At 42.2% G+C, this 13,291-nt stretch overlaps 1 non-coding gene across 1 annotated transcript; it reads right to left on the bottom strand.

Moving 5' to 3' along the window:
- Window positions 1-2,325: 2,325 nt before the first annotated feature.
- Window positions 2,326-2,432, bottom strand: LOC112087032. The gene has a single exon (XR_002899879.1). It is a non-coding gene; the product is annotated as a small nucleolar RNA R71 (small nucleolar RNA).
- Window positions 2,433-13,291: the final 10,859 nt, after the last annotated feature.

Raw genomic sequence — 13,291 nt, 5'->3', positions numbered from 1 at the left:
TATATTAGGGTTTCTGGAGTGGGCCTGGATTTGCTGGGCCTCCTCTAATTGGGCTGGGTTTGGGATGTTACAACCTCATAGACGAATTCGTCTCTCTCTGTCCTCTGACACATGACACAAGTCTCGTGCTTCATACAAGTCAAAAACCGCCTCAGCTTCGAGACCTTGTCCATTATCACATCGTCAACCTCAAAATGAGCTTCTTCTTATCCTTATTCAGCTTCTGGACCACGAGGTAAGAATGAGAAATATTGAGAACCTCGAGGGTTTTCAGTTCATCCAAGATTTTATGAGGGCATCTCGGTTAATGGAAGTGCATCTGAGGCTTAGGACTTTCAAGTCCGGGAGGAGCTGGACTAGGTTCTGTTCGAATATGAGCTCGATGGGTCCCATTACCTTGTGTTTCCCTTGCTAAGACTCATGGAGAATTTGAAGGTCCGAGTCAGTTCCTTATCCGAGCGGCTCTCCACGTACACATAGGACTAGTATCTACATGGAGCACTATCTTTGTCGCTCTAAACCCAACACTTTTTACCAAGTCTACTAGAAAGCAGCAATAAGCAATCACATGATCTCAAAACCAATTAACTTAGAACTCAAATCTAGACTAATCTTCTCATGAAGGCATTAATCTCTACACTAATCCACTTTCAAACCAAATCATCATTTGTGAAATATGAATCAGTGAACATTAAGAAACAGTTCTAATATGTCATTCATGCATTTAACAAATCATTCCCATGATGTAAAAGGCATAAACCCTTAGCTTAGCTCATTCAGACATTTCATCAAACACCTTGTGGGTAGAGAAATGACTAAGGTCTAGATCAGAGTGATGTGAAAAGATCTAGCATTAAGAGCAGCTAACTAAGGAAAGGAAATGAGAATCTAGAACCTAAACATCATAAACCGATCATCTAAGCACCCTAATCTACACACCTAGAAGCCTAAAAGATGACTACTCACTAATCATGATTAACACACCATTTCCCTTGCAAGAAGTGGTGTTAATCATGATTAGGAGTTTAGATGAGATGAGTAATTGATAAGAAACAGCTTAGAATGATGTAATCCTTCAGATATCTCTTAATCAAAAACGTTTTTACACTAAAAAGGAAACAAAATTAGAGAGAAACTAAGATAGAAGATGAGATGTTTAGGATTTTTTTCCAAAAAGCTATATATACTAAGTGCTAATGGACCGGGTGTGCCCAGGACAAACTGGGTATTGACCCGGCTCAGTTGGATAGTGGTATGGTTTGCCACGGTCAGATGATGCTTGGCCAGACCGTGGCAAACTGATAGTGTCAAAGTTCTTGGACAGATTCTTCATGATCAAGGTTGCCATGGCTTGATTTACACCATGTCTAGTGGCCGTGTCTCTTCTTTTCTGGGTTTGGGTGATGAACTTCTTGGATTGCCACGTTCTTGATCTGGACCGTGTCATGTTGGGCGTGGCAAGGTGTTGATTGCCAAAGTGTGATAGCATTGAGATTGTGTCATTTCTTGAGATCAAGCATTTTCTTTTGTGTTTTCTAATTTCTTTCAAGTTCTGTTTGTGATTTCAGGTGCATGAACACCAGGTCCAGATCAAGAAGCTGTGGTCCACCTTTCCCTCTCAATGACAACATTAATCTTTTGGTACCAAGGAGGAGAAGGGACAGGCGTGGCAGACAGATTGATCAGACTGATATGGAAGACCAAAGAGAGCATGTGGTGGACATAGAGCAATCGGTTCAAGAGCAACAGACTCAGGGTAATGGAGCTGGTAATGGAGTTGGTCAAGGGTTACATCAGGGTAATGTTCATCAGGAACAGGTGCATCAACAGCAAGCTTATGTCCACCAGGGACAAGCTCCAGCTCATCAGCAGAGGCATCAGGCCAATGCACAGCAAAGACAACAGGTGCACCACCAACATCAGCCCTTCCAACACCAGAAAAGGAGATATGAGCAGCCACAGGTCTATGTTGGAAAGAATGACAGGGCAAATGCTCATCAGTATGGAGCTGGAATTCAGGCACCACCTGTGCAAAACAACAGCTTTGAAGTGAAGGCATCCTTGTTAAATATGGTCCAGAACTCAAAGTTCCATGGATTAGCAATGGAAGATCCCTTGGAACACTTGGATCAATTTGATAAAGTGTGTGACCTGACAAAGATAAAAGGAGTTTCTGAGGACAGCTTCAAGCTAAGATTATTTCCCTTCAGTCTTGGTGACAAAGCTCACCAATGGGAGAAGAATCTTCGAAGAGGCTCCATTCAAACCTGGGAGCAATGCAAGCAAGCCTTCCTATTTAAGTTCTTCTCCACCTCCAGAACTGCTAAACTAAGGAATCAAATCTCTAGCTTCACTCAGCACAACAATGAGAGTTTTGGTGAAGCATATGAGAGATTCAGGAGCTACACCAACCAATGCCCACACCATGGGTTTAGTGAGGCTTCCCTTCTCAGCACACTATATAGATGAGCTCTTCCCAAGATTAGAAACCAACTGGATACTACTTCCAATGGGAACTTTCTGGAAAAGGAGATACATGCTGCTTTAGAGCTAGTGGAGAACTTAGCAATGAGCAATGACACTTATGGAGAAGACTATGACAGATCAAATAGATATGAAGGTTCAAGCTCAGAACAGAGGCTCAGCAGAGAAGTTAAGGAGTTGAGAAGTGAATTGGACAAGTTGAAATTCACCACTCAAAAGCCAATGCACTTTGTAGGAGAGTATGAGGAACCTTCTCAGATCTTTGAGAACATAAGTGAAGAAGACCTAACCCAGGAGGAGCTTAACTACATTGGGAATCACAGGTTCCAGAGATATCAGTATGGCAATGCAAATCAGAACCTCTCTTACAGGAATCCCAATGTAGCTAACCCACAAGACCAGGTCTATCCGAATTCTCAAGCTCCAAACAACTTTGTTCCCAAGAACAACTTTCAAGGGTCATTCCAACCCAAAAATCAGTTTGCTCAGAATCAGGGTTTTGGTCAGCAACAGCAACCATTTCAGGGTACTGGTTTCAGTTCACAGCAGCAAAAGGCACCACCAGGGTTTGGTCCACCACAGTTCCAACAGCAGGCGCCGGTTCAACAACAGTTTCAGCCACCACCGGTTCAGCATCAGCCACAGATGGGGTCAGATATGGTTGGTATTCTACAACAACTACTTCAAGGTCAACAGATAATTGCAAGCCAGAATGCAGCCATGCAACAGGAAATCAAGGAACTGAAGCAGAACCAGGCCTCAAGCTCAAGGAACCAAGGTCACCTACCTGGAAAACCTGAACCCAACCCAAGGAATATGCTAAGGCCATTACACTGAGGATTGGAAAGGAGTTACCTGGTATTGAGAACAACAATGTGATCATTGAGGACAATGATCAAACTGAGGGGGAGGTAGCCTTAAAAGATGATCAAGTTGCTGATAAACCAAGGCAAGAAAAAGGTAAAGAGGTAACAAAGGAACCTGAACCAGAAAAGGTATATGTGCCACCACCTCCATACCAACCCAAGCTCCCATTTCCAGGGAGATTTAAGAAACAACTTGTGGACAAGGCAAGAGCTGTATTTGAGAAGGCACTCAATGAGACACCACTCACTATGCCTCTCATTGATGCATTCCTAATGATGCCAAAGATGGGTAAGTTTTTGAAGGATGCCATTCTGAACAAGACTAAAGAACTTCAAGGCATGGTGGTACTAAGTCATGAATGCAGTTCTATCATTCAGAAAAAGTCCATTCCAAGAAAGTTAACTGATCCAGGGAGTTTCACATTGCCTTGTGCCATTGGACCTCTTCTATTCTCTGAAATCCTTTGTGATCTAGGAGCATTAGTCAGCTTGATGCCATTCTCCATAGCAAAGAAGCTGGGCTTTAGAGTCTTCAAACCTGAACGGATCTCTCTTATCCTTGCAGATAGATCAGTTAGATTGCCTGTTGGTATGTTGGAAGATCTACCTGTCAAGATAGGTGGTTTTGAGGTTCCAACTGGTTTTGTTGTGCTGGAAATGGATGAGGAACCAGTTGATCCTCTTATCTTGGGCAGGCCATTCCTGGCCACTGCAGGAGCTATTATTGACGTGAGAGGTGGGATAATAGAGCTTCAACTTGGGTCTGAGAAGCTCAAGTTTGATGTGAATGAGATGATGAAGAAACCCACCATTGAAGATCAATGCTTTTATGTGGAGACAATGGATCAGTTGGCTGATGAGTTGCTTGAGGAACTGAACACTGAGGATCCTCTTCAAGCTGCTCTAACTCAAGAACAAAGGGACCATGGGCTCTTAGCAGAAGAAAGTGAAGGGTATAAGCTGTATTTGGACAATGCTAGAGAAGTTGGTCCTGAGACAAGGTTTCTGGAACTGGAACAAAGTGGGTCTGAGATCTTGGCTATCAAAGGAGCAGAAATGAGCCAATGCAGCTTGGACAAGGATTGTAATGAAGCTGATGTACCCCCTGTTGAGCTCAAGCCTCTACCAACAGGGCTCAGGTATGCATTCTTGGGCTTAAACTCCACATATCCAGTAATCATCAATGATAGCTTATTAGAGCATCAAGAGAGTGCATTGCTTAGTGAGATAAGAAAGTTCAGGAGAGCCACAGGATATTCTTTGGCTGATATTAGAGGGCTCTATCCTGACATTTGCACCCACAGGATACACCTAGATGACCAATCTATGTCCTCTATTGAGCATCAACGACGTCTTAACCCAAACCTTAAAGAGGTGGTTAAGAAGGAGATACTCAAGCTTCTTGAGGCAGGGATAATTTACCCAATCTCTGACTCAAGATGGGTATCTCCTGTTCATGTTGTGCCCAAGAAGGGTGGTATCACAGTGGTTAAAAACGAGAAGGATGAGCTGATAGCTACTAGGACTGTAACTGGACACAGAATGTGTATAAACTATAGAAAGCTCAATGCAGCCTCTAGGAAGGATCATTTTCCTTTGCCTTTCATTGATCAGATGTTAGAGAGGCTCGCAAACCACCCCTTCTTTTGTTTTCTCGATGGGTACTCTGGATTCTTTCAAATCCCAATAGATCCAAGAGATCAAGAGAAAACAACATTCACATGCCCTTATGGCACATTTGCATACAGGCGAATGCCTTTTGGTCTCTGTAATGCCCCTGCCACATTTCAGCGTTGCATGATGCATATATTCTCTGACATTATTGAAGAGAAGGTGGAGGTGTTCATGGATGACTTCAATGTTTATGGCTCCTCCTTCTCGGATTGTCTCTCTAATTTGTCACAGGTCTTGGAGAGATGTGAGCAGCATAATTTGGTGTTGAATTGGGAGAAATGCCACTTCGTGGTGCAGGAAGGAATTGTACTTGGGCATAAGATATCTGAGAAGGGCATAGAGGTTAGCAGAGCAAAGGTGGAAGTGATGGTGAATCTGCAAACTCCCACCTCAGTCAAAGGGATAAGGAGTTTCCTTGGGCATGCAGGGTTTTACAGAAGATTTATCAAAGACTTCTCAAGAATAGCCAGGCCCTTGACAAGGCTCTTGTGTAAAGAAGTTGATTTCATCTTTGATGCTGAGTGTGAAGAGGCCTTCAAGATGATCAAGGATGCATTAGTCAGTGCACCAATTGTCCAAGCCCCAGACTGGTTTCTTCTTTTTGAGGTCATGACAGATGCATCTGATTTTGCAGTTAGGGCTGTACTTAGCCAGAGGAAAGATAAGAAGCTTCATGGCATCTACTATGCCAGTAAAACACTTGACTCTGCCCAAGAGAAGTATGCTACCACTGAGAAGGAAATGTTGGCAATAGTCTTTGCCTTTGATAAATTCAGAAGCTACCTGGTGGGATCAAAAGTATATACTGATCATGCAGCCCTCAGGTATCTGATGACCAAGAAGGATGCTAAGCCAAGACTATTGAGATGGGTCCTTCTACTTCAAGAGTTTGATATGGAAGTACAAGATAAAAAGGGTATAGAGAATGGAGATGCAGACCATCTCTCTAGGTTGAGAGTAGACTCTGAAGTCCCTCTTAATGACAGTCTTTCTGAGGAATCATTGATGATGCTCCACTCTTATTTGGAGTTTGAAGAAGTGGACAGCATCCAAGAAAAGAGAATGTCCTGGTTTGCTGATATTGTGAACTTTCTTGCTTGTGGAGTGGAACCACCTGAACTTGATGCTTACCACAGGAAGAAGTTCTTCAGAGATGTCTAAAGATACCATTGGGATGAGCCCTACTTGTATGTCCTGAACAAAGATCAGCTGTATAGAAGGTGTCTTGCTGAGGAGGAGATGCAACCTGTGTTGCAAGAGTGTCATGGTTCAGCTTTTGGAGGTCACATGGGAGCATTCAAGACTGTGGCCAAGGTTCTTCAGAGTGGGTTTTGGTGGCCCACAATGTTCAAAGATGCTCAGCTAGTTGTTTCATCATGTGATGCTTGTCAGAGGCATGAGAACATTTCAAAGAGGAGTGAGATGCCTCAAAACCCAATACTTGAGGTTGAGATCTTTGATTGCTGGGGAATTGAATTTATGGGGCCCTTCATTTCATCATATGGGAATCAGTATATTCTTATGGCTGTGGACTATGTGTCCAAGTGGGTTGAGGCTATTGCTTCCCCTACCAATGATTCCAAGGTAATAGTGAAGTTGTTCAAGAGCATTATGTTCCCAAGATTTGAGTACCCAGGGTTGTCATCTCTAATGGAGGATCTCATTTTGTGAACAAGACCTTGGAGGGATTGCTGAGAAAGCATGGAGTGAAACACAAGGTAGCTACTCCTTATCATCCTCAAACTAGTGGCCAGGTTGAAGTATCTAATAGACAGATCAAGGCCATTCTTGAGAGGACTGTTAGCTCAAGCAGAAAAGATTGGAGCAAGAGGTTAGATGATGCATTGTGGGCTTATAGAACTTCCTTTAAAACCCCAATTGGGACATCACCTTTCAATCTGCTATATGGGAAGAGCTGCCACCTTCCTGTTGAGCTGGAGTACAAGGCTTTGTGGGCTGTGAAGTTGCTGAACTTTGATATCAAGACAGCTCAAGAGAAAGGATCATTCAACTCCATGAACTTGAAGAGATAAGGCTTGGGGCTTTTGAGAGCTCAAAGATCTATAAGGAGAAAACCAAGGCTCTGCATGATCAAAAGATTCTGAAAAGGGAGTTCAAGGATGGTGATCTGGTGTTGCTGTTCAACTCTAGGCTTAAGTTGTTTCCTGGAAAACTTAAGTCTAGATGGTCTGGTCCCTTTAAGGTTCTTGAAGTCAGGCCATATGGAGTTGTTGTGTTAGAAGGCAAGAATGGTCAAGAGTTTATGGTAAATGGCCAAAGGATCAAGCACTATCTGGTTTCACAAAGGAAGGAGGAAGCTACATCAGTTCCCCTTCTTGATCCACCACCAGCCTGTTAAACAGGTTTCCAAAGTCAAACTTAGAGACTTCAAACAAAGTGCTCTTGGGAGACACCCCAAGCTTATCTTTTGTAAATATGCTTTTAATCTTTTGATTTCTTTCTTTTTTATGTTTTAGGATGTTTTGATGGGTTTGTTTAGTGTCTACAGGTTACAGGTTTGAGTTTGAACCCTTGGGAAGTGAATGCAAGATGAAAAGGAATGAAGGAATGGGCAAGAGCTTATGCCCGGTTTTGAGCATGGTCACCAGCCACGGTCGGATAACAAGGCGTGACAAGCTTTTAAGCTAAGCCATGAGAGAGGAATCACGGTCCTAGGTGTGGCCGTGGCAAAAGAAGCAACCATTCGGAGTTTGCCACGGTCAAGGAACACGGGACCGCAGCAGGCCGTGGCAATACAAAGATGAAGGAACCTGGGTTCGGGTTTTGACACGGCCAGATGACACGGAACTGAAGCTGGCCGTGGCAAAACAGGTTTGGAAAGACAAGGGTTCGGGGTTTGACACGGTCAGAAGACACGGGTAAAAGGACCTGGCCGTGGCAAAGAAAAAGATGAACGACCGAGGTTCGGTGCTTGCCACGATGAGTTTGCCACGGGGAGAACACTTGGCCGTGGCACAGGTTGGAAAAGGAGCAATTGTTCGGGGATTGCCACGGTTAAAAGACACGGAAAGCTCCAGGCCGCGGCAAAGAAAGCACAAATGGTCGGAGTTTGACACGGTCACGTGCCACGGTCAACGATGGCGCAGCAAAATTTTTGAAAAATCGTTGACCGTATGGACGTTGACCGGTCAAGGACGCGCCCTTTACTGCTGTTCCCCACCTGGTCTTCTTCTTCACACGAGTTTGCCCTCTTCTCTCCATTTCTTGAACTTTAAACACTCATATCTCTCTCGTTCTTGAACCAAATTGAGGAATTCCAACTGCATTGAACTCGTAATCCTGTCTAGTTTCTTGCTTCACATTCGTTTTTCACTCGAAACTTGAAGATTCCAAGGTATTTTAGTCTGTTAAAACTCACCTTTTCCATGTCTTAATGTATTGTTCATGAACAAGAAACACATGGAATCGATTTTATTAGGCCTATTGATACCTTGGAATCATTTTGTGAATGTTGTGCAAGTAGAATGGGTAGGAAATGCATGGATCTTGCTTGAGAATGACCTGTTCTTGGAATTTTTGAGAAATTTCTTTAAATTCATCAAGAATTTCGATTTTTTTTTAGAAATTGTGTTTCAAGCTGAACTCTTTGTGTGCATTGCTTCTTGCCATTGCCTTGAGTTTATTGAGTTTTTAACCAGCTAAAAACACATTCTCTTCTAGTGAAATCGATCTGTACCACCCCTGAACTTAGTGAATTTTTGGAAAACTTTTGTTGTTCTCTTGCTTTGGTGCTCACAGCTGTTTGAGAAAATGCAGGATGGGAGGAACAAAAAGAACAGCGGCCATGGAGAAATCGAAAAAAGAGAAAGCTGGAGCTTCAGAGGATCAGATTATGCCTTTTGGGCATAAAGTTTTCAAGAAACAGAAGAAACAGAGGAAGCCAAAGAATCCAGCTGAAAAGAAAGCAAAGAATGTGGCTGCACCAAAGAAAACCAAGGCTTCTACTTCAAAAAATTCTGGTAAAGAACTGGCGCTGGTTGAAGTTGTTCAAAGGAAGGGAAAAGAGGTGGCTGTGGCTGAGGATGAAGAAGAAACAGAGAGTGATCCTGAAGTAGCATTGCAGCCGGTTAAGAAAGCAAAGACAAAACCAGAACCTGAGGACAAAGAACCAACTTTTGATGACTACTTTGCTATGTTCAAGAATGTAAAGGTGTTGCAAACCAAGTTCCCTGATATGGAGCTGCTGAAAAAGATGGGGCTTCTTGAAGGTTCAGCTCATTTTTAACAACATGGGATTTGGTGGATTCTTTGAGATGAAAGATGTGGCTCATGATGGAGTAACACAAGAGTTCCTTGCATCCCTTGAAGTCTGTGGATATGGCCCAAGAGATCAAAGGATCATGGAGGGAAATGGTCTTGGGCACATAGAGATCACAATCAATGGTACACAATACCATGTAAGCTTCAAGGAATTGGATGAGATCTTTGCCTTTTCAAGACCTGCACAAGATGAGACATTGAAGTTCACATACCCTGATCACATGATTACTGACCTGTGGGATACAATTGCTTTTGGGAGCTTCAGGGGAGGAAGATGCAAGAGTTCATGGATAAGAAACCCAGCCATCCGCTATGCTCACAAAGTGCTTTGCCAAATGTTCTTTACCAAGCACAATGATGGTGTGGTGCATCTAGCTGATATGGAGCTACCTGGGTATGAGTCTACTACATCTTCTCATCAGTCACTTGAAGAGCAAGAGAGAATTTCATCTCCCACATTACATCCCTACTGGTGGTGCATTCTTGGCACGCCATATGCTGATATACAAAGACATTGCTTGGAGTGAGGGTAAAAGGCAGAAGCTCACTAAGTTGCACAATGGATGGTTAGTGACAAAGATTCTGAAAGCAAGAGTTTTTGTCTTTTGATGATGTTGAGGTCAAGCCTGAGTTCATTGATGAAGCTACCATCACCAAGGTTGGGTTTTTAACAGAAAGCAATGGTGAAAACTTCTTGTACAGCTTCAAGCTTTTACAAAATGAGAAGGTCCAAGTTCTGTTGCCACACCCAGCCATCACCACTCTCACAGAAAGGCACAATGTCTCCTTTATTGTTCTAAAGGATCAGCTTTACAACCCAGCCATTGACCCTCCAATTCGCAAATGCAAGAGGACAGCAGGATCCAAGGGTAAAGAGCCAGTTGAAGAGCAGAGCACAGCTAGGGCTGCCGGTTGTGAGAATGAGGAACCAAGAGATTTTGAAAGAAGGATGGGAGCAGGCCGGTACCATTTTGATCCTTACTTTTGGGGTGAACCTGAGTATCACACAAAGAAGCTGTATTCAAGAGTTAACAGCCTTCAGAAATGGTGCAAATGGCAAGAAAAAACGATCCACAAGCTAGTTGACTGTGTTAGGCAACTAAAGAAGAAGGTGAAGAAACTCACAGCTCCAGCCACCTCACCCAAACGAGATACAAGAGAAGAAGTGGGAGAAAGCTCAGCAGCTCAAGACCTTGTGTTCCCACCAGGAAAAGAAGACTGGATCAACCCGGCCACAGCGTTCCTACCAGACTCACCTGAGAGCAGCCCACCTAGATACTCAACTCCATCATGTTCCACCTCCAACCCATCCCACTACCTGGGATCAGACCTCAGCGATTGAGGTAAACACTCAAAACTCTGTACATATGCATGTAGATCTTCTTTTACCCTTTTGCAATTTACTTGTTTGCTTTGCTTTAACTCCTTTCTCATGGTTTTATAACACAAGGGACTGTGTTATTTAAGTGTGGGGGAGGAGTTTCATCTTTTACTAATCATGTTTTCTCTGTTCTTATTTTACACTTTGAGTCTTGAGTCACATTCTTGCATGCATTCATATAGTCTCATCTAAGTGCATATAAAAAAAAAAAAACCAAAAAAAAAATTGAAAAATCTGAAAAATTTTCACAAAAAAATGATCATGTAGTTGCATTCTCATATTTAGGATTGAGTCTAGTTGCATATTCATGTAGGCTGCATCAATGCAAGGGAGTAATGATAGGTTTTTCCTTGAGAGAATATCACTTTAAGAATTCGGTTCACTGCCCTAGTTTATAGTTCTTTGCTGCATGTAAACAAGAATGAAATCAAGACTGATCCATGTTTTGAACTTATCGAGTGAATCAAGCTTTGAATAGTCCAGCCTTATCTAAGTGAGAACCTTAATTTGACAATCTAATTATCATTGCTTGTGCATGTCATTGTGAACTCATGGGTACCCTCAAAATATTCGAGCTCTCTTATCCCTTTTACCACTCTTTGCTAGCTCAAATAGCTGTTCTCACACTTTGAGACAGTTCCATGCCTTTAACCAAACCTTCCTTGAAGCCTGAAACACTATAGTGAGAGATGTGAGGCCTTTTTCTGAATAAACTTGACAGAAAGTGTTGGGTTTAGGGCGACAAGAGCAGGATCTCATGTAGATCTAGCTCAACATCACGAGTCTAGAATAGGCTAGGAAGAGTTCTTGAGAAACATTGAGTGGTAGAGAGAAAGTTTGAGATGAGAACCAGGGGTTGGAAAAGAAAAGAAAGAGGTTTGGGGTCTGCTGTGTAAAGAAAGAAAAGCTTTTGTGTTTTGAAAAAGAAAGTCTAGCCTCTATGTAAAAGGAAAAGAAAAGAAGCCAAAAAGGCTCAAGTGTTTGAAAAGAAAAGAAAAGAGGCTAGAAAGTGTTGTATGAGAAAGAGCTAAGTGGAATATTCAGACCCCAAAACCTGAGTTTAAAGTTGAAAAGATGAATCCCCTGGTGAGAAAGAAAGAATGAGAGTGAAGTAAGGAGAGGGTTGATAAAGCAATGAATGTCTTGAGAGAGGAGTAGCTAGGATGTGATCTTCATGGGAGTAGAGTTAAGGTGAAGGACCAATTTGGGGCATTGGATAGATGGGATTCTGCTCTTGTATGCACCAGTTGCCTTTTACCCTTAGCATTCTGTTAAAGTTTATTCCTTCTTGAGTGATCCCTTGAGCTGAATGGAAGCCAAAGCATTAAATGAGATCATCTTTGTCTCATGACCCTGTCCCAAGACAAGTGAGTTCACATGATTTGCATAAGCATGATTCACATGAGCTTTAATGAATGTCAAAAGGTTGGAACTATGGCTGTTTGTGAAAAACTTAAGCTTGAGCTTGATTCATTCATTGATAAGTATGGCTAAAGTTTTGTGAGTAATCTTGTTTACAATGCATCTTAGAATTAGCAACTAGGACAGTGAGCCTTGAATTCTTTTAGTGATACACTCTCTCATTAAGGAATATGAACTCCCAATGCATACAACCTCTTTCTCTCATTTGCTCTTTTTGCTTGAGGACAAGCAAAGGACAAGTGTGGGGGAGTTGATATGTTCATAATTTGCATCATTTAGGTTGTATATTTCATTCCAAATCATATATTATTCCATGCATTTTAGGTCCTTAGGGTTTGTTTTAGGACTTAGGAGATGCATTAGGTCCCAATGAGTCTTTGCATGTTTTGAGTGTTTATCAGGTGTATTTGGAGCTATTTGGAGTTGAAAAGATGAATCCAGGAAGAGAAATGGTGATCAAGGCTTGGAAGATGGTGAAAATGGGTTTTGGAGGTTCTCGGCCATTCTCGGCTCATGCCGGATCTTGATGAAAAGAGATCTCATGTGCGATAGATCGAGCGTTTTTCAAAAAGTGAGATCGCAGCAAGCCGCACGCCATCCTCTACAGATATGAGCTAATACACAAGTAAACTCAAGGAAACTAAAATAGTTATTGAAAATCCTCACTAAGATGTCAATGTCCAGCTTTTCCCATCTTGTGGCTACTTTTCTACGGTCTTCAGCCATTGTAGAAAGCTTTCAAGAGAGAGAGAGAGGGAAAGATTCTTATTGAGAGTTGTTAGAACATCTTTCTGAACTCCTACACAAGCAGAAGAAAGTTAGCCGAGAAATGTGTTTTCCTGGCATCTTTATGTCAAAAGGTATACATACAATCTGATCAATTAGCAAATCAAGGAATCTTAAAGATGAAAACTCACCAACCTACATGGGAATATAATAAGCAGATTAAAGTTTTTGGAATGTAATACTTACGACCAATCAATCAACATTGTATATAAACGCTTGTTCGGGGATTTCACATATCAATATCTTTAACCGACTCTCTATGTAAGTAATGTTTTCACAAGGCACCAAGTTTTCCAGGAGATACCAAAAGCTCTAAATCGAAGTCAGATAACATAATTTTTTTTTTTGGGGATCCCAATAGTAATACTTTTACTTTTATTCATAGGAAAATCATGAA

The sequence above is a fragment of the Eutrema salsugineum genome, unplaced genomic scaffold (genome assembly GCF_000478725.1).
Source record: "Eutrema salsugineum unplaced genomic scaffold, Eutsalg1_0 scaffold_2, whole genome shotgun sequence".
Classification (NCBI taxonomy): Eukaryota; Viridiplantae; Streptophyta; class Magnoliopsida; order Brassicales; family Brassicaceae; genus Eutrema; species Eutrema salsugineum.
Note: the sequence above shows the minus strand (reverse complement) of the source record. Positions and strands in the feature narration are given on the sequence as shown.